General features: G+C 37.9%; 1 non-coding gene across 1 annotated transcript; it reads right to left on the bottom strand.

Moving 5' to 3' along the window:
• Positions 1-2,289: 2,289 nt before the first annotated feature.
• LOC145565250 (small nucleolar RNA R71) lies at positions 2,290-2,396 on the bottom strand. The gene has a single exon (XR_014094997.1). It is a non-coding gene; the product is annotated as a small nucleolar RNA R71 (small nucleolar RNA).
• Positions 2,397-18,942: the final 16,546 nt, after the last annotated feature.

The raw sequence follows: 18,942 nt of genomic DNA, 5'->3' as shown, positions 1-18,942 counted from the left end.
GGCTGCCAAGGTGGCTGCCCCGCCTTGCGTGCGGCCACACGCGCGTCAGCAGCACACGGCCGTAGCAGCAGCCATGGCTGTGCGTGTGGCAGTGGCAGCAGCCCATGGCTGCTTGCCGCGGGCCGTGTGTGCGGAGTTTTTTGTGTGTGCATATGCTTGGTGCGGTGAGGTGAATAGCCGTAGTATGCTTGGTTTGCATGAGCCGCGATTATTCGAGTTTCCTTGGCAAAACGCTTAAAGCGAAAGCCACTTGAAATGCGGTTGACTTAATATTGCTTATTTTGCCGTCATATTTATTTTAATTAATTTTGTTTATTTTAATTAAAATTTTGGGAGGCTAGGCCTCGGTTTTGAGCGGCATTGGAAAAATTTTATTTTGACAAGTTTGGGTGCTACCGACTTAATTAATTGGATTAATTAAGGGAAATGCGGAATTTAGTGGGAGCTTCAATTATTAATGATGTCAATTACATAATCGGTTAAACAACTTTGACTAGTTTTAATTAGGCGTGTTAATCGGATTAACCACCTAGATTAGTTACTAGTGCGCGCGTTGTTTAAATGCATTTTACTTGTTTGATATTGTAAATTGCATGGGCCATTCACAAATAGTGAATGGATGAATGGAATATATATTCTCTCTCACAGGTTTTATGAAATGGCAACTAGTGGGACCCGATTAGGATAAAAAATACGGACTACGTGCCGATATGTATTTTTGTAAATCTAAATACGGTCTACGCACCGTTAAGTATTTTTGTACCTTAATATTTAGATTATTCCTAGTCGTAGACACTAGTATTTGCATAGTTTGGTTAAATCTTGAAGACGGCGTATCTTGGAAGACAAAGCCTTGAATTGCAAATGAAGACCTTTTGAAGATTTGAAGAATTCAAGGGGTCATGCTAGTTGCCAATATGCATCTATAATTTCGCTTTATATTTTATGCTTATATACATGTGAATTATTCGTTAGATGCATGTGTAGGTTATCTTTATGTTGCGATGATTAGTTAAGTTCACTTAAATCAACCAACATAGAAATCCTAGGTCCCTAATAATATTGAGTCAAACTTGCCTTTCCAAAACAACACTTACCAACCGAACGAGGGTGATGGTAGGCTACGCCAAAGCGAGGTGCCATCATTTCTCCAAGGCTCATAAGGCACACTGGGTGTGCACGTTGGTTTTGGTTTAACTCATCGGTATGAGTGAGGAGTCCTCACATACTGTGGAAAAAGAGATACATCGTCAAAGATGCATTAGATGCGACGATTGTCTAACCAAGAGTGGCTTAGAGCCATTAGCAAGGCAATGCTTACCCTAGAAGATTGAGTGTTAAGACAAGCCAAAGCATGCTTAACCACTCTTTGTTTCTTCGGATCTTGGAATCGCCTTATTTTCACAAAATAGGGACAATTTTACGTGTAAATAAGACGTTAAATAAATATTGAAAATTTGCATGAATAAAATTCAATCTTATTTAAGTAATTTTGAATGGTTTTTCATTAAAATTCTTTCAATTGTAGAATCATGTCTTCAACCTCAAACAACCAATTTTCATTACGCTCAATTCTCGACAAGGAGAAGTTGAGTGGTACAAATTTCCTTGATTGGCAAAGGAATTTGCGCATCGTTCTTATGCAAGAACAGAAAGAGTATGTCCTTGATGAGGAAATGCCCGAGGCTCCCAATGAGGAGGTAACTCAAGCAGCCCTTAACCGATGGCAAGTAGCCGACCGGGATGTCAAGTGCGTAATGCTAGCCACTATGTTAGTTTTCAATGACCTAGTCTCGCCCAAGATCATATTATTAGTGTCTTTTTACTTGCTTTTCTTTTTGTTTTGCTTGTTTAATCTTACTTGTCATTGCTAATCATGTGCTTAGCTTTGTGGTGTTTAAAGAGATATGGCAAGACAAGAGGATGACCTTCTTTTTAGGGAGTTTGGAAATCCGGAAGTCTATGAGCTCACGAGTGGTATACTTCTCCCGACCACCGAGACTAATTTCACAATCCATCCACAATATGCTAGGATGGTACAAATTGAGCAATAATTTGGAGGTGCCAGTGAAGATCCCATTGAGCATTTGGACCGATTCCTTGAGTTGTGTGCAATGATGCAAACAAAATGAAGTGAGCCAAAATTACATTCGTATGGATCTCTTTCGGCAATCTCTCACCGGGAGAGCAAGGAAATGGCTCAAGCTTTTGAAGCCCAACTCTCTCACCACATGGAAGGAAGTTGCGAAGGCCTTTCTCAAGAGGTTCATTTCCGATGAGCAAACCGCAAAAATGAGGAGGAAGATAGCTTCCTTTGAGCAAGAACCGGATGAAACTCTTGGGGAAGCATGGGAAAGGTTTAAGGATTTGATTAGAGCATGTCCTCATTAGGAATTCAACCATAATTTTCTCATGAGATTCTTTTATGATGGCTTGGAGCTAATGTCAAGGACCAATCTAGATGCGGGTGCCGGTGGCCAATTGATTAAGATCCCTCAAAGCCAAGTTGAAGCTACAATTGAAGAAGTGGCTACTAGCTATTCTTGGAGAGGACAAAGAAGGTCCCAAGGGAAGCAAAGAGATCTTTATGAGTTGGAAAAAGTCGGCCAACTTAAGCACATAGTTGAGCTCTTAAATGAAGGTCTTTCCAAGTTAAACTCGAGTGTTGGTTTGGGTTCAAAACCGTCACAAATCATTGATTTCTCATGTGCTCGTGGTGGTGGGACGGATCATGATGCATCCTATTGTAGAGAGGTCAATCCCAAGAATGGTGAGGCTTTGACTTTGAGGGAAGAAGAGTTTGTAACCCAAGCTTAATCCCAACAACTTCAACAACCTCCAAGGCAAGAAAACTCCTACCCCAAGATGGACCTCTCTTCAATCCATCAACCCAAAATTTTTCCTAACTTTCCATCCAAGTAGAGAACTCTCAAGATCAACATCATGACCTATGTCCTCAAGCGTATGAAGAAAAATCCCCACCTGACCACACACAAACTCAAATTCTTCAACAACGTCAAATTATCACTCAACAATTCCAAGAGATCAAATCTCACAATGAAGTTGTTGATTCCAACTAGCCAAAATTTCTTCTCTTCATTTAACCACAAAACTCCCCTTAAAATCATCTACTATCCCTTCACATACTTATCAACCCAAAACTTGCAAGGAGGATGAGAGCAAGGAGGACAAGGTTGTAGAGGATGTGGTTGAGAAGAAGGTTCAAGAACAAAATGAGGAGCCATTTGATTTTAGTGAACCAAACAAGTTTGAAGGCCTGGTTCCCTTTCCTTGTAGGCTAGTTGAGAATGTTGTTTTGAAGAGCCCTATGGCGGTGAGCGTATGTAGAGTTGATGTGGTCGATGGTGTGATGGCTAATGAGAGCTTACCTCCACGTCATGATAAGGAGACAATGAGGTATGATGACTTCCTTGAAGTTCCCGCTTGGTTTGAAGGATCTCTTGAGGAAGGTGAGGTTTCCCTTCCTAATATTGAGGATTCCGAGCTTAATTTCCCATTTAGAAGGAAAAGAAAGAAGAGAGAAAAAAGAAGAAGAAACAACAAGAAGAAGAGAAAGAGAAAAGATGAGCCACCATCGGCTCTTGATTCATTCCCTCCTTTCCCTTGTGGTGATGTGAGACCTTAAGGAGTTCTAGTTCTCAAGCTTGGGGGCATCTATGATTCAATAATTAAGTTGATGAGGGTGATGTTCTTTATTCCACCTTGAATGAGGTGAAGGGTGAAGCTAGAGACCATAAACAAGCGCTTCCCGGGAGGCAACCCGGAGGATTTCTTTTTGTTTTCTTTCTTTGTTCTTTTTTTTTTTTTTTAATGTTTTCTTTTATGTCTTATCTTGCCTTGTAGGTTGCTTTTTTGAAGTTTGGAGCGGAGTGACATTTAGTGAACTCTTTTTTTTTTTTTATGCTCCTTTATTCTTTTAAGCCAACCTCCCGGTGAGATCTTTCTTATTTTCACTCTTTTACTCTTTGACTGCTTAGTTTACGTTTAGATTAGGAAGACGTTGAATGGTTCGAGGTTGCTTGAATTTGGTTCTAAGGAACCTGGGATCGTTGATGTTGTTATCAACGATCACTTGTATGACAATTGGGATTTACTTGGATTATATGCCTCGTTTGTGAACCTTTTTTATTTCCTCCTCTTTCTTTTGTTTTGTTTTCCTTTTTGTGTGAAAAACTTGTCTATGGCAAGTGAAATGAATTTGGTTTGGAATTTGCTCATGCATTTGGAATTGATTACTTTCATGATGTGCCAAAGAATGCTTTTCTTCCTAATTGATGATGGCCTACACGGTTTGAGAGTGCTTGTGGTTGAGATAGAAAAATTTTAAGCTAAGGTAGCAAGGTTAAGAACTATTGAGGACGTTTGAACCCTTAGTTCACGGGAAAGTGGTAAGATGATGTTGCTCTCTATAGTGGATAGGATTCCCTTTACTTGGTATTTGCTTACTTCCCATCCCTTGTGAGGTCTAATATTGTTCAAGCCTTCATCAATCATGTTGAGCGGCATTTAGGATCCTTGACTATGCGTATCTTAATCCTTGTGTTGTCCTCTAGCTCCCAAGATCGTGACCAAGCAACTCTAGGGGAAGAAAAGGGCACCCTTTTCTCATTTTTCTTTATCTTATTTTTGTTTTGTTACATATTTCGTTTTTATTTTGCATTTGCTCCTCTTGCTAACCCTTTGATCCTATTCCCTTTCTTGATTATGAGCCACATTACAAGCCTTATGACCTTTCGTTTTCCTAACCCTTAGTTTTGTGAAGCATTTTGGTTTGAGAGGTTGTTTTGTGTTGTAATGAAGATGAGAAAGTATTATGCTCTTTGGACCAAGAAAGAAAGTAAATTGTATATATTGTGTGTAATAAAGCAATTGCATCCCAGAAAAAGCCGTCCATAGTTAAAAAAGGCAAAGACATCAAATAAGAGTTTCAAAAAAAAAAAAAAAAAAAAGAGAGGTAGGTTTCATTTTCTTCCCTAAGTTAAACATTGAGGACAATGCTTCGTTCAAGCTTGGGGAAGTTAGCGTTACTTCGTTTTTGTTTTTATGGAGTGTTGGTGTTGAGTAAGCTTGGTGGAGATGGCATTATTGGTATTTTTGTTTGATGTTTGGTGACTTCTTGAGTTTGTTTTTGAGGTTTGATCACCCTTTTGCTCCACTTAGGAATTATCACCAAAATTTTCAAATTTTTGCCCCGCTTTGACCCTTAGCCTTACGTTACAACCCTAGTAAAGACCCTTTGACTTTAGAGGGGTGAGGTCAAAGACCGGTGGAGGGAGATAGATTTGAACCCTATGGAGAGAGTATACATAGTTGAGATGTCGGGATGACCTTATGATTCCACATAAAAATTTCTTTTTCCGGTTCACTCGAGGAATCATGATGAGCTAACTAAGGGATGATTTGAAGCTAGTGGAGAGAACGTGGACCGTCTTGGTTGGGGATAGGGTGGAGAACGAAATCATTAGTTGTCTATGCTTAGCTTAGGTTTGTCTCTTTCAACCATGAGCATCTTGGAACGTGTATTTCCTCGTTTAATTGAGAAAGGTGAGTATTCTTTGGCGCATGACTCTTCTTTGAGTCCAAATGGAGCATTTTCCGCCTTAGTGCTTGATTGGTTTTCTTAAACCTTGTCATGTTATGTTGATCATGGTTGTGTTTGCTTTCTGTGTTTGCTTTTTTTTTTTTTTTTTTGTTTTGCTTTGGTTTTGTCAAGAGTTGTGGGTTAAGCTCTTAGGAAACCTTCACGAGAGCACACTCGTCCTCTAGGGAGATCTAGGGGTTTAAAGGGCTTGTCTTTAGTTGCTAAAATTGACCGTGATTCCTACGAAAGTGAGTTAGTGTACATTCTCATGTCCTTTAGTGTCTTATCTTTGCTTGAATAATTCACTCTCCTTCTATCGTGTTTTATGTTAATTTGCTCGAGGACATGCAAAAGGTTTGCTTGGGGGAGTTTGATACGTGACTTTTATGTCACTTTTAAGGGTGTTTATTGAGTACTTTTTCGGCTTATTTTTCAATAATTAAGCTCATTTTATCCTTTATTTATATTATTTGCTTATTCTCGTCTTTTATCTTTTTATTTGAGTATTTTGTAGTTTTTAGTTTAATTTCGTAATTTATTTATGTTTCTTATTCTCTTATGTTTTAGTCTTTTTTCTTGTTAATATTATTCTTCTCGCTTTTCTCCTTTTATTATTTTCTTTTAGTTAGTAGTTTGTTTTCTTTATTTTATTTAATATCTTTTGATTTTATTATTTCTTTTGGTTTTAGTATTTTACTTTACTTTATTTTATTTCCGTTTTACCCTCGTGTTTATTTTTGGTTGTAGGTGTTTTCGGGTCTTTGATCGAATTTCATGTTTAAATCAAGTTCAAAGTCAATGCTCCAAGATGTTGTTGTTCTTGCCCTTTATCCTTCACCACTCCATCTCCCTATCCTACACCACACTCCCGTGCTTCCTCAATTCTCCCTACAGCACATCTCCCTTGCTCCCTCACTTGCTATCAGTAGCCAAATTGCTCCTAATTCCCCAACAAACAACAACAATAACAACAGCAGAATCCACCGCCTTGAACCACCGTCAACAACCACCCTACAACCGCACCTAGCAACACCAATCAACCACTTACCAACCCGCAAATCAATTGCTCCCCCATAGCCGAAATTAAAAGCTGCCACCGCAATACGCCTCTCCGCGCAACCTTAGCAGCCACCTTAACAAAATTAACACCAACCCGCAAAATTCACACTCCTAAATTCGCACTAGTCACACACTCCCACCACCAAACCACTCGCAACCACCAAACACCACCTCCACGCAGCCACCGAACTCAACCGCAACAAGCACGTAAACAACTCACTTCCCCTGCATCACCTCGCACCTTTTCACCTCCAATTAACCACCTCAAACACCACCACATAGCGCCGTCCCCATTTCTTACCACCGCCGGCAACAACCTCTAACAGTAGCAGCCAGCAAATCGCAGCAATTCGCTCCCAAACCGAGCAACCCCAATTGAACTCAATCAAGCCCCAATTCAATTGGATTTCCCCGCGGGCGCGTGTGTGAGAGGAGCGGACGCGGGGCTCGATGCACTAAATCTACCAATTCTTGGCAGGAAGGAGCCGCAGGTTTGCCGCGGTCTCTCCGCGGGCGCGGTCTTCTAGGTGTAAAAAAAACCCATATCACGAGTTCTCACGTGATAATTAATAATATCAAACGGTCAAGATTTGAAGTTTGATGAAGACGATGATGATGAGCGGTGATGAAACTTGTTTGCTGTTGAGGATGATGAATCAGATCAGCCACGAAATGAAGGGGGTATGTTGGATTCGTGGGTCTGATGGGATTTTGGGGGTTTTATTTTCCTTTTTATTTTAGTTTTATTACTTATTTATTTTAGTTAGTGTAGACACCCGTTTGTGTCTCCCAAAAACAAAACCCAGTGATGAGTACCTTTCACGTCGAATCATAATCGAATGAAACGAAAGTGTGGAAAGGTCTAATGTTGCGGAAAGTTTTATTTTCTTTTCTCTTCTCTCTGTTTTTTGAAAACTTTATTTTAAGAAAACAGTCAATCCAATTTGGTTGGTCCATGATATGGGTCCAATAGTGGTGTAGTTGGATAGGGCTTGCAAAGACCTTTCCAACGATATATTATAAGCCCAATTTCGATGAATATTGAGGAAATTATGGCCAAATTACCAAACTGGGCCCGGTTTGAGCTTTATGTACGGCCCAATGATCTTGGGGAGGGCCTAATATGATTTATCATTCCTAATGCAATTAGGAATGGTTTTAGTCTTCTAGAATCTTCTAGAAGGTTCTTTTCATTCCTAATTCAATTAGCATTGATAATTTGACTTTGTTGACTTTTCAGAGTTTTAATCAAAATCAAATAGCATTTTCGAAGAAATTATATTATTTTATCCTCCAGTACGGTAAATTTATCAGATTTTCGAAAACGCATCAAAATCAAGCTTGGCGTCCAACCCCAGGCCTTGGCGCCTGGCGCTAGCCATTGGCGCCAGCTCTGTTTCCTGAGCGTCAGACTCTGTTTTATTAATTTATCTTTTTTGGCTGATTTTCTCTATAAATATCGTATTAAAAATTCCGTTTTCATACACCAATTCTCACCAATTCTCTCCAATTCTCACCAATTCTCTTCATTCGCAAGCTTTCATCAACAATCATTAATTCTTTAGCATTCTCTAATTCATTCATCTCCTAAAACATTCAATTCTTTCTTACTTTGTTTTCATACAAAATTCCGCATTCACAAGATCAAGAAACACCTAGCCATATTCGAAGTTGCCTTCGCCCTAGACGTGAAAGGTTTAATTTCTGAGGGTTTGGTCCCAAATCTCTCTTTCAATTATTTAATTTAATTGTTTGTTTTGATTATTATTTTTCCTTGAAGTTACTAACGTGTGTATTTTGTTATTAGAAAGAGGTACGAAGCATCAAAGTAAGTACTTTAATTGATTAATTGATATTATGATGTAGAAATCATGTTTATATTGTTATTATGATATTCCTAGTATCATGTGTAGGGTATTTTTAATATAAAATATGATTGTTGCAATGCTTCCTATGTTCTTCCTAATATTTATGATTGTTAGTATCATGTTAGGGTTAAAGACTTAATTTTTAATGCTTAGTGACATGCTAGGGTTTGTTATTAATCTTGTTAGTATCATGCCTAGGATCTTGCTATTTCTATTGTGCTTTATAATTGTTATAATTTATGATGATGATGATTATTATTATTATTATTATTATTATTATTATTATTATTATTATTATTATTATTATTATTATTATTATTATTATTATTATTATTATTATTATTATTATTATTATTATTATTATAACGATTATAATTATTGTTATGATTATTTATTATGTTGCTTGATATTTATTGCTTGATCACACCTTTATTGGATGTTAAAGGGAATTTTGGTATTTGTCATCACGCTTAATAAGATAATTAATAATATTGTTTAGGGTTAATATGATTATAATTCAAGTGATCGCCAATAATAGTTTATTTGTGCATTAATATTCAACCAACATAGATTAAACAGGTTTAGGGTTAATCCTATTGATTGCAAGTTAATTAAAAAGCGCACATGAATACGAGCAGAATAAAGTAGAGGCCTATTATTAGGGCAGATTCAATCTCTTTTAGGTTGGATTTGTACCATCATCCCCGAACCCTTATTTGGTTCATGATCTTATGGAGTTGACGATCTCTTGGATCGTTAAGGGGTGTAACCTTCATCCTCGTGAACGGTTTACAAGTTCCTTAAAAACTTGTTGGCGACTCTTTTGCTCTATCTTCTTACCTTTTGGACGCCACCGTACTTTAGTGTATGATCACAGTGGGGTTCAAGCTAGTGGGATTTTACAGGCTTGAAATCCCTACAGTTTTTGGCGACTCCACTGGGGAGGATTTCTATTTTAATTCATGAATTTGTTTCGGCAATGATTTAGAATGAGTGGATGAGACTCGAAAAGTTCTAAGTATTTCATGTGCGTAATTTTGATTAACATTATTGTCATATGCATAAAAAAGATATCATTGGAAAGACCATCCGTAATGAGTTAAAAACATAGGATTTTACACGTAGGAAATTTGAGGAATGTCTTTCACAACTAGGACTGAAATAACACCGCGCGAAATTGGAAAATTTTATCGAGCACAGAAAGCTGCTGAGGCATGTGGGAAGTAGCGTTAGGGGCCAGAGCTTGGCGCCAGAATTTTAGCCGTAGCGCCAGACGCCAGTATTGGCGCCAGGCGCTACAGTTAAAAACTGGCGCCAGTCTCTGATTGCTGGCGCCAATTTCCCCTAATACCGAGCCAGAAATATGCGTTCTAATTTCGACCGGTTTTTCGTATTGTTTGCTCGATCCTACTTCCTGATTGAATTTTTTCTCACTTTTCTGAAACCCATATGTGTTCTACATATGGACATAACCCTCTGGGAATTCATGCTCCATCTACCCGATTGAACGCTCCGTGCAACAAAGGGTATATCCGAGATGTTGAATTCACCAAACCATGGAAGCGAGTTTTTTCTAAAGCTCTCGGTGTCCCATCCACTCGCGCCAACCCTTCACGGTTAGGCGCGCGGTGCATCCGGACAATTAACCATGGACCCTCTATTGACTAAACCATATCTCGAACTTTAGAGAACTAGAGCCATGGTTAGGTTGCAAACTCATTGCATCATATTGTGCCTACTTGACCAATTGTGCATTATTTGTTGTGCATATATATTCTATGTTTCTCTTAACCGTTTGTTGACTTGTGTTGAAATTAAATAAATTAATGACTTAAAAAACTTTGCTTAATTAATTAATTAATTAATTATTTAATTTGAGTCAATAAAATCTAATATTTTAATCGGAATTGACCTAGGACGACTTTAGGCATACCCCAGTTGACTAATAACACCAAAAAAGTCCCAGATCGAAGTTCCAATATTGGCGCCAAGGTCTGAGCTGTAGCGCCACACGGTGGAGTGTAGCGCCTAACGACAGCTATGTTGTCTGGCGCCAAGCTCCTCAGTGTGACGCCAGTCCTGTCGCTTGGCCGACAGTTCGGATTATTGGTCGAGTCATCACCTAGGGTCTAATTAATCAGTCCTCTGTTTAATTCGGTTAATTTTAGCTGTCAATAACACCTTGTCAAGTCATTAATCGAGTCTTAGTCACATAGTCTAGCAACATGGTCATGACACGAGTCTTAACGTACCATCTACACTCACTAGTCTTAGCACACACGTTGAGTACATCACCATGGCCATGTCTTAGGTCCATGCATGAGTCGGTCTTTCCGTCATTTGAGTTGGGGGAGTACATTCTATTCCTAATTCTTCATATCCCTCCACCTAAATCTTCTTCACATTCTTCCATCTTTCTTCATTTCCTCCATCCATTGCATGTTGAATAAAGTTTGAGTCAAATAATTAACAATCAGTACCCCCAAATTCCTTTTCCACAGTACTTGGTCGAGGAGAGAAGGGCGATTAATCAAGGATAACCTCTTTATTCAAGTCTCGCTTTTTGATAAACCGATTCGTCAAAATAGGAAGGCTAAGAAGATAATGGCAACTCAAGAAGAAGTCAATGATCTTAAGAACCAACTGGCTACCGTGACTGAAACACTGAAGCTTCTCGCACTCAAGGTTGATGATCCCGTGAAGCAACAACAGATGAACCTCATGCAAGAGAGTCTAAGCAAGCTATCTAGTGACTATAAATTTCAGGGCATGAGTTCACAAGAGGTCTCGCTGGACAAGGAACTTCTTCCACATAAGTTCAACGCCGCTGACATCCCAAAATTCAAGGCAACAGATAATCCTTATTTTCATCTAAGAGCTTTCGAAACTATAATGAACATTAAGGGCATCGATAAGAAGGTCTTCCCTTCTCTGTTCTCACTATCTCTTGAAACCGTTTGCCAACAATGGTACTTCTCCCTCGACAAGGAGAAAACCTCTACCTGGGAATTGATAGTAAACGCTTTTGTTGATAGATATAAGTGCAACATCCAAGACGAAACAGACCACAGACAACTTGAGATGTTAAAACAAAAGGAAAACGAAGGGTTCACTTCTTTCTTCAATAAATGGAGGAAAACTTCCGCTAATATGGTCAAGGCTCCTACCAAAAAAGAATCTGTGAGGATGTTTATCAAGAATCTCCAAGGGAAGTATTCAAAACACTTAAAGTACCAACACAAGTTAGATACTTTAAAAGCTGTCTATAATATAGGCATTGACATTGAAGATGACCTTCTGAAAGACAATGGTGCGAGAGGAAAGAAGAACGACCATCCTTCTTCTTCCTCTCCCATTAATGAAGTACATGCCACGAACGCCTCTAAACCACGAATCCAGAGATCAAAAAGAGTGTTCACTCCACTTGGTATGAGTTATGAAATGGCTTTCGAGAAGCTACATCACAAAGGATTAGTCATGCCCAATCAAAGATCCAGTTCCAGAAGCTAGGCCACCTAAGTGGGACCCTAATAAGCACTGCAAATATCATCAAGGAAAGGGTCACGACACTGAAGAGTGTTGGAAACTCAAAGAAGCTATTCAAGATCTGATCGATAACAATGAAACTTTCGAAATTCTAGCCATCGAAGATGACCAAGCATCCTTTGATCCATCACTTCTTATCACACCTGTAGGAGAGCCTATGATCGAGACAGCTTATATGACCTCTCTCGATGAAGTGGCCATAATTGAGGAGGATGAAAGTATTTTCTTAGATAATACCAAGGAAGACTCGTCAAGTCTAAAAGAGGACATTCGAAAACTGCAAGATGTCATTGCCATGCTCTTGAATGTGGTAGAAGGATTAGCGAATCGGGTGATGGCCATTGAACAAAATTCTCGCCAAGGGTTTAATGAAGAACTCAATGCTCCTAAGCCACAAGAAAAACGGACCATTGAAGAATACACACCAATAAGAATGACTTACAATGAAGCTTTCGACTGTCTTCACAATCAAGATCTTATCCACCCCATTGGTCCCAGTCAAGACCCTCCACCTGAAAAGCGGTTTCCCAATTGGGATCCAAATTCCATGCCAAGGGAATCATTACTCCCATTGAACCTATTAAAGATCCCCCACTCAAGAAAAGATTGCCTAGTTGGAATCCAAACGAACACTACAAGTACCACCAAGGTAAGGGTCATGCTACTGAGAGCTGTTGGAAGCTAAAGGAGGATATCCAACATTTGATTGATAACAACAAGCTTCCCATACCTCCAGTTAACAAGAAGAGCGAGTGATGATAAAGGAAACAACACAAGATAAGAGGCGAGCTTCAACGACAAGATTTTGTGACCTCTTTTTTCTATTTCTTTTTTATCTACCCTTTCCTCAATAAGTCTAGCATAGACACCTTTTCTTTTCCTTTAGATTATTTTTGTAGTCTTTTTTCCTTTTCCTTTAATAAAATGAACATTTATTTCCTTACATATGATCATTTCATTATATTGCATAAAAAAAAAATGTCGAATTAAACACAAGGTATACCAATGATTTAAGGCAACCCTTGTAGCCACATCATATCTCCTTTCACCTTTCAAATATACAATCCTTTCTTCATAAACCACTTTGAGCCTCGTCTAACGATAGACCCTTCTTCTTTCAACCTACATCTATCTAATCTTGGGATGAGACAGTGTGCAACTTATGCAATTCTAAACAAAAGCTTGAGTATTTCAAAAGATAGCAAAAATATAAATAAAAGTGTACAAAAGGGTAAGTGTTCCAATGTCTTTGATATGAACACGTCTTAGATTGCGTCTCTTATCGAGTGCTCGGTACCGTGCCTGAGAAACATGAATACCAAGTGAGTGATAGACCGGATGATCGGGATTGCCCACGCTTATAAAAATAAAATAGATGCTAAAGCAAAAGATAAAAGAGAGCTAAAAAAGAGTAGAAACTCAAGCATAAAAATATAAAGATTCGAAAGCGAGGTTGCACACCTTGGGGGCTTATCTAGGGTCTTGAGCCTTTATCCCTTTTTTCTATAACCTTTAGCCTAACCACGTTACAACCCTTAAAAAGACCTTTTTGAGGTATACACACTTGTGCGAGGTTCGGCTAGAGCTACGTTCGGCCTGATTCCTAACGGATACGTAGGCAACCTCACATCGAGGTGCGGCCGTAATAAATATGCATTCATATTCACATTCACATACTTACACCATGATCGTATCAAGGGATCATCTCCAATGCTCATCCCTATTCATGTAGAGCTAGACTTGGGGGCTTGATCCCTATATCATTAGCTTACCTAGCCTAAGAGTCACCACCATTTGACTCTTTTAACAAATAATATCTTTTCCACACACTTAGCTCTTGTGGCTTAGCTTTAGAATCACTATCACACACTGCACAGATACATGACAAAATATACTTCCCCTAGGAACCCTTTGTCATGAAATCTTAATGCTGAAGCATGCCTTGTCATATCAACATCACTCATCAATCATAATTGTTATTGCATCACGAAGTACGAAGTGCTTAGCCTCCGTGCCTAAGTTACCCAAATACTTTCATCATTGAGTCAACCATTGAGATAGCTTAGGATGGATTAATCCTTGCACCTTGAGAGACAGTATCAAATGACATTTGACTATGCTCATTCAACATGCATCTTCAACACTTCGATTCTTTTTTCGCGTCTTTCTTTTTCGGGAGAAAGTCGGTACCCTCCATAAAAGTGATGGAAATTTTTGCTTTTTGCATTTTCGAGTCGCACGATCACATTACAATGCACACACGAGTCATGTACACATTGAGTCATGTCGTGTCATATCACTTTGATTTGAGTCTAACACACGTGTCATTTTACTTTGAGTCGAGTCAACCTCGAGTCAGTCAAACATATCGAGTCAAGTTTATACCTTAAGTCGTGTCAAGTCAATGAGTTAAGCAATGCTAAACCTTAGGTCAACCCTAAGATAATTAAAGAGATTGGCAAAGTTCTATAGTCAAAAAAATACAGGTGTAGCAGAACAGGGAAGACCCTATCACAGCGTTCGGTGACAGAATCAATTCTTGGCGCCAGAAATATCTCAGCAACGACAGAGCTCGAAGCCTCTCAGAAAGGTGATTTCGACTTCATACAGCAATTTTGGGTTCCTTGGTGCGCCAGTTAACCCCTATAAGCAATTTGACATGATTAAGTAGTCAGTTTGATTACAATCACAATAAGTGGTCGACCTGATGAAAGATCGTCTCACTTAGCTTGAAGCGCCTAAGAATTGGCTCATCACGGAAACACCGGCATACTGGTTTTAGTGAAAGCAAAGTTCAGGCGAGCTTTAGAGATTGACAAACGTTGGTCTTCAGAAATTTTTCTTTAGAACATTATCGCAATAAACATTCAAGCACCGAAGCTCTTTTGTTCAAAGACGCGTGAACATTTCCATCAAAAGCTCTTTTGCTCCAGAGACACGTGGGCATATCAATCGAGCTCTTTTGTTCAGAGACGCGTGGACAATCCTTTTCAAGCTCTTTTGTTCAGAGACGCATGGACATTTCCTATTTTCAAGCTCTTTTGCTCAGAGACGCGTGGGCATCCTATTATTAAACTCTTCGTTTAGAGACGCGTGGACACCTCATTCAGAAGATCATATAAAAAAAAAAGCTCTTTGTTCAGAGGCGCGTGAACATATCAAAAGGAAGCTCTTTGTTCAGAGACGAGTGAACATCGAAACAGTAAGGTGGCGTTCCCTGGATTATGGAGAGTTGTCACAAACAACTGAGGATTGTTTCAAGAGAAACAATCTTCGATAGTATTCCCTAGGATGTGGAATATTATCATTGCGGAGGAGGATAGTTTCAGGCGAAGCAATCTTCTAATTTGGAAGCAGTTACGGGCATAGCGGTTTTCAAGCAGGATGACATTCTCTAGCTTGCAGGAGGTCATCAAAACAGTAAAGCACCAACAATCGGTTACTTTCAGAGACGTGTGCTCGACGGTGCAAGATACGCGTTTCTTAACTCTTTTATCTGTTTAACTAATGTTAGTTTTGCAGGTATCGGCGTTACAAGATTGATTTAGGATCGCAGAACGTTCTGAATCATTCTCCGTCCCTATCGATACTTTGACTTTCGTTTTCGAAACTTGCGTTTCTCCAAACTCAGTCAAAGTGGGGGCTTCTGTAGACACCCGTTTGTGTCTCCCCAAAACCAAACCCAGTGATGAGTACCTTTCACGTCGAATCATAATCGAATGAAACGAAAGTGTGGAAAGGTCTAGTGTTGCGGAAAGTTTTATTTTCTTTTCTCTTTTCTCTGTTTTTGAAAACTTTATTTTAAGAAAACAGTCAATCCAGTATGGTTGGTCTATGATATGGGTCCAATAGTGGTGTAGTTGGATAAGGCTTGCAAAGACCTTTCCAACGATATATTATAAGCCCAATTCCGATGAATATTGAGGAAATTATGGCCAAATTACCAAACTGGGCCCGGTTTGAGCTTTATGTACGGCCCAATGATCTTGGGGAGGGCCTAATATGATTTATCATTCCTAATGCAATTAGGAATGGTTTTAGTCTTCTAGAATCTTCTAGAAGGTTCTTTTCATTCCTAATTCAATTAGCATTGATAAGTTGACTTTGTTGACTTTTCAGAGTTTTAATCAAAATCAAATAGCATTTTCGAAGAAATTATATTATTTTATCCTCCAGTACGGTAAATTTATCAGATTTTCGAAAACGCGTCGAAATCAAGCTTGGCGTCCGACCCTAGGCCTTGGCGCCTGGCATTAGCCATTGGCGCCTGGAGCTAAGGCTGGTGCCTGGCGCCAGCTAGCCAGGGTTGGCGCCAACTCTGTTTCCTGAGCGTCAGACTCTGTTTTGTTAATTTATCTTTTTTGGCTGATTTTCTCTATAAATATCGTATTAAAAACTCCGTTTTCATACACCAATTCTCACCAATTCTCTCCAATTCTCACCAATTCTCTTCATTCGCAAGCTTTCATCAACAATCATTTATTCTTTAGCATTCTCTAATTCATTCATCTCCTAAAACATTCAATTCTTTCTTACTTTGTTTTCATATAAAATTCCGCATTCACAAGATCAAGAAACACCTAGCCATATTCGAAGTTGCCTTCGCCCTAGACGTGAAAGGTTTAATTTCTGAGGGTTTGGTCCCAAATCTCTCTTTCAATTATTTAATTTAATTGTTTGTTTTGATTATTATTTTTCCTTGAAGTTACTAACGTGTGTATTTTGTTATTAGAAAGAGGTACGAAGCATCAAAGTAAATACTTTAATTGATTAATTGATATTATGATGTAGAAATCATGTTTATATTGTTATTATGATATTCCTAGTATCATGTCTAGGGTATTTTTAATATTAAAATATGATTGTTGCAATGCTTCCTATGTTTTTCCTAATATTTATGATTGTTAGTATCATGTTAGGGTTAAAGACTTAATTTTTAATGCTTAGTGACATGCTAGGGTTTGTTATTAATCTTATTAGTATCATGCCTAGGATCTTGCTATTTCTATTGTGCTTTAATATTAACATGAACATGATTATGATTATAATTGTTATAATTTATGATTATTATTATTATTATTATTATTATTATTATTATTATTATTATTATTATTATTATTATTATTATTATTATTATTATTATTATTATTATTTTGATAACGATTATAATTATTGTTATGATTATTTATTATGTTGCTTGATATTTATTGCTTGATCACACCTTTATTGCATGTTAAAGGGAATTTTGGTACTTGTCATCACGCTTAATAAGATAATTAATAATCTTGTTTAGGGTTAATATGATTATAATTCAAGTAATCGCCAATAATAGTTTATTTGTGCATTAATATTCAACCAACATAGATTAAACAGGTTTAGGGTTAATCCTATTGATTGCATGTTAATTAAAAAGCGCACATGAATACGAGCAGAATAAAGTAGAGGCCTATTATTAGGGCAGATTCAATCTCTTTTAGGTTGGATTTTTACCATCATCCCCGAACCCTTATTTTGTTCATGACCTTATGGAGTTGACGATCTCTTGGATCGTTAAGGGGTGTAACCTTCATCCTCGTGAACGGTTTACAAGTTCCTTAAAAACTTGTTGGCGACTCTTTTGCTCTATCTTCTTCCCTTTTGGACGCCACCGTACTTTAGTGTATGATCACAGTGGGGTTCAAGCTAGTGGGATTTTAAAGGCTTGAAATTATTCCCTACAGTTAGTTTTATTTATTTTATTTGGATTAGGTTGTATATAAATCCCCTTTTGGAGTTAATACTCTCTTAACTTTTAACAACCATATTTTTGATTAGTTGGAGGGAGTTTCTCTCTCCTAAGGTTAGATTAGATAATTTTAGAGAGAGAAAGTAGATTATTGCTCAAGTTTCTCTATTGTATTTAATTTTTTGTCAAGTTCATTTCAATCAAGCAATACTTCCAAGTTTTCATCTTTAATCAAGTTCATCTTTAGTAATCTCTGATCCCTTCTTTTAGCTTTATTTATTTGCTTTATTGTTGATTATTTTCATTCATCTTTTTAGTTGAACTAGTTGGTATTGTTTTCATTGTTCTTAATAATGCTTAGTTTTGTGCTTCTTGAATTCATGTTTAGTATTGTTATTAAGCTTAATCTCCCTTCCCTAGGCTAATTTCTTAGCTATGGGAAGGGGGTGGAAAATATGTGTTGATATTGGATAAATGATGATGGTTGGATTGAACTCAATCCATAAATTGATGAAAGACATGATTTTTGATAGCTTGAGACTATTGTGGCACTTTATTTGATGTTCTCTAGTTTAAATGCATGAAAGTGATTTGAACTAGATTAAGATCATCTCTATTTTAATGATTGCATGACAATGAGTTGTTATAGTGGAGTTTTATGGATTGTGCTTCTTTATTCTCTTGATTTGATTGTAACTAATAGGATGCATGAGAATGATCCTAATTAGTATAGACTTTTTTCATTGATTTGCCTAGACTATTGCATGAGAATGAATTGTTTAGGTAGAATCTTGTGTTCTTTGGCATGTTCATCATGATAACCATTATTATTCCCCTCTTTCTAATCATGTTTGACACCCCCGTACCCCTAGCGTCGTTTGCTCTAAATTTTAATCATCTTTATCTTTGCTTGTTTGTAGTTTTAGTGCTTTTTATCCAAAAAACCAACAAAAACATTCCCCTTTTTACTCTTGCATTAGTGATATTGATGTTGGACAATTCAGCTTCCTTAGTGGTTCGACCCTTTACATACCACTATACTTGTATTAGAGTAGTTTAGGAATATAAATGATTAATTTGATTAGGGTAGTAGTTTAACGACCTATCTAACCCGCGATCAGCATTTTGGGTGATTAATGAGG

The sequence above is a fragment of the Chenopodium album genome, chromosome 1 (assembly GCF_948465745.1).
Source record: "Chenopodium album chromosome 1, dcCheAlbu1.1, whole genome shotgun sequence".
NCBI lineage: Eukaryota > Viridiplantae > Streptophyta > Magnoliopsida > Caryophyllales > Amaranthaceae > Chenopodium > Chenopodium album.
This window is presented reverse-complemented; position numbering and strand designations above follow the sequence as displayed.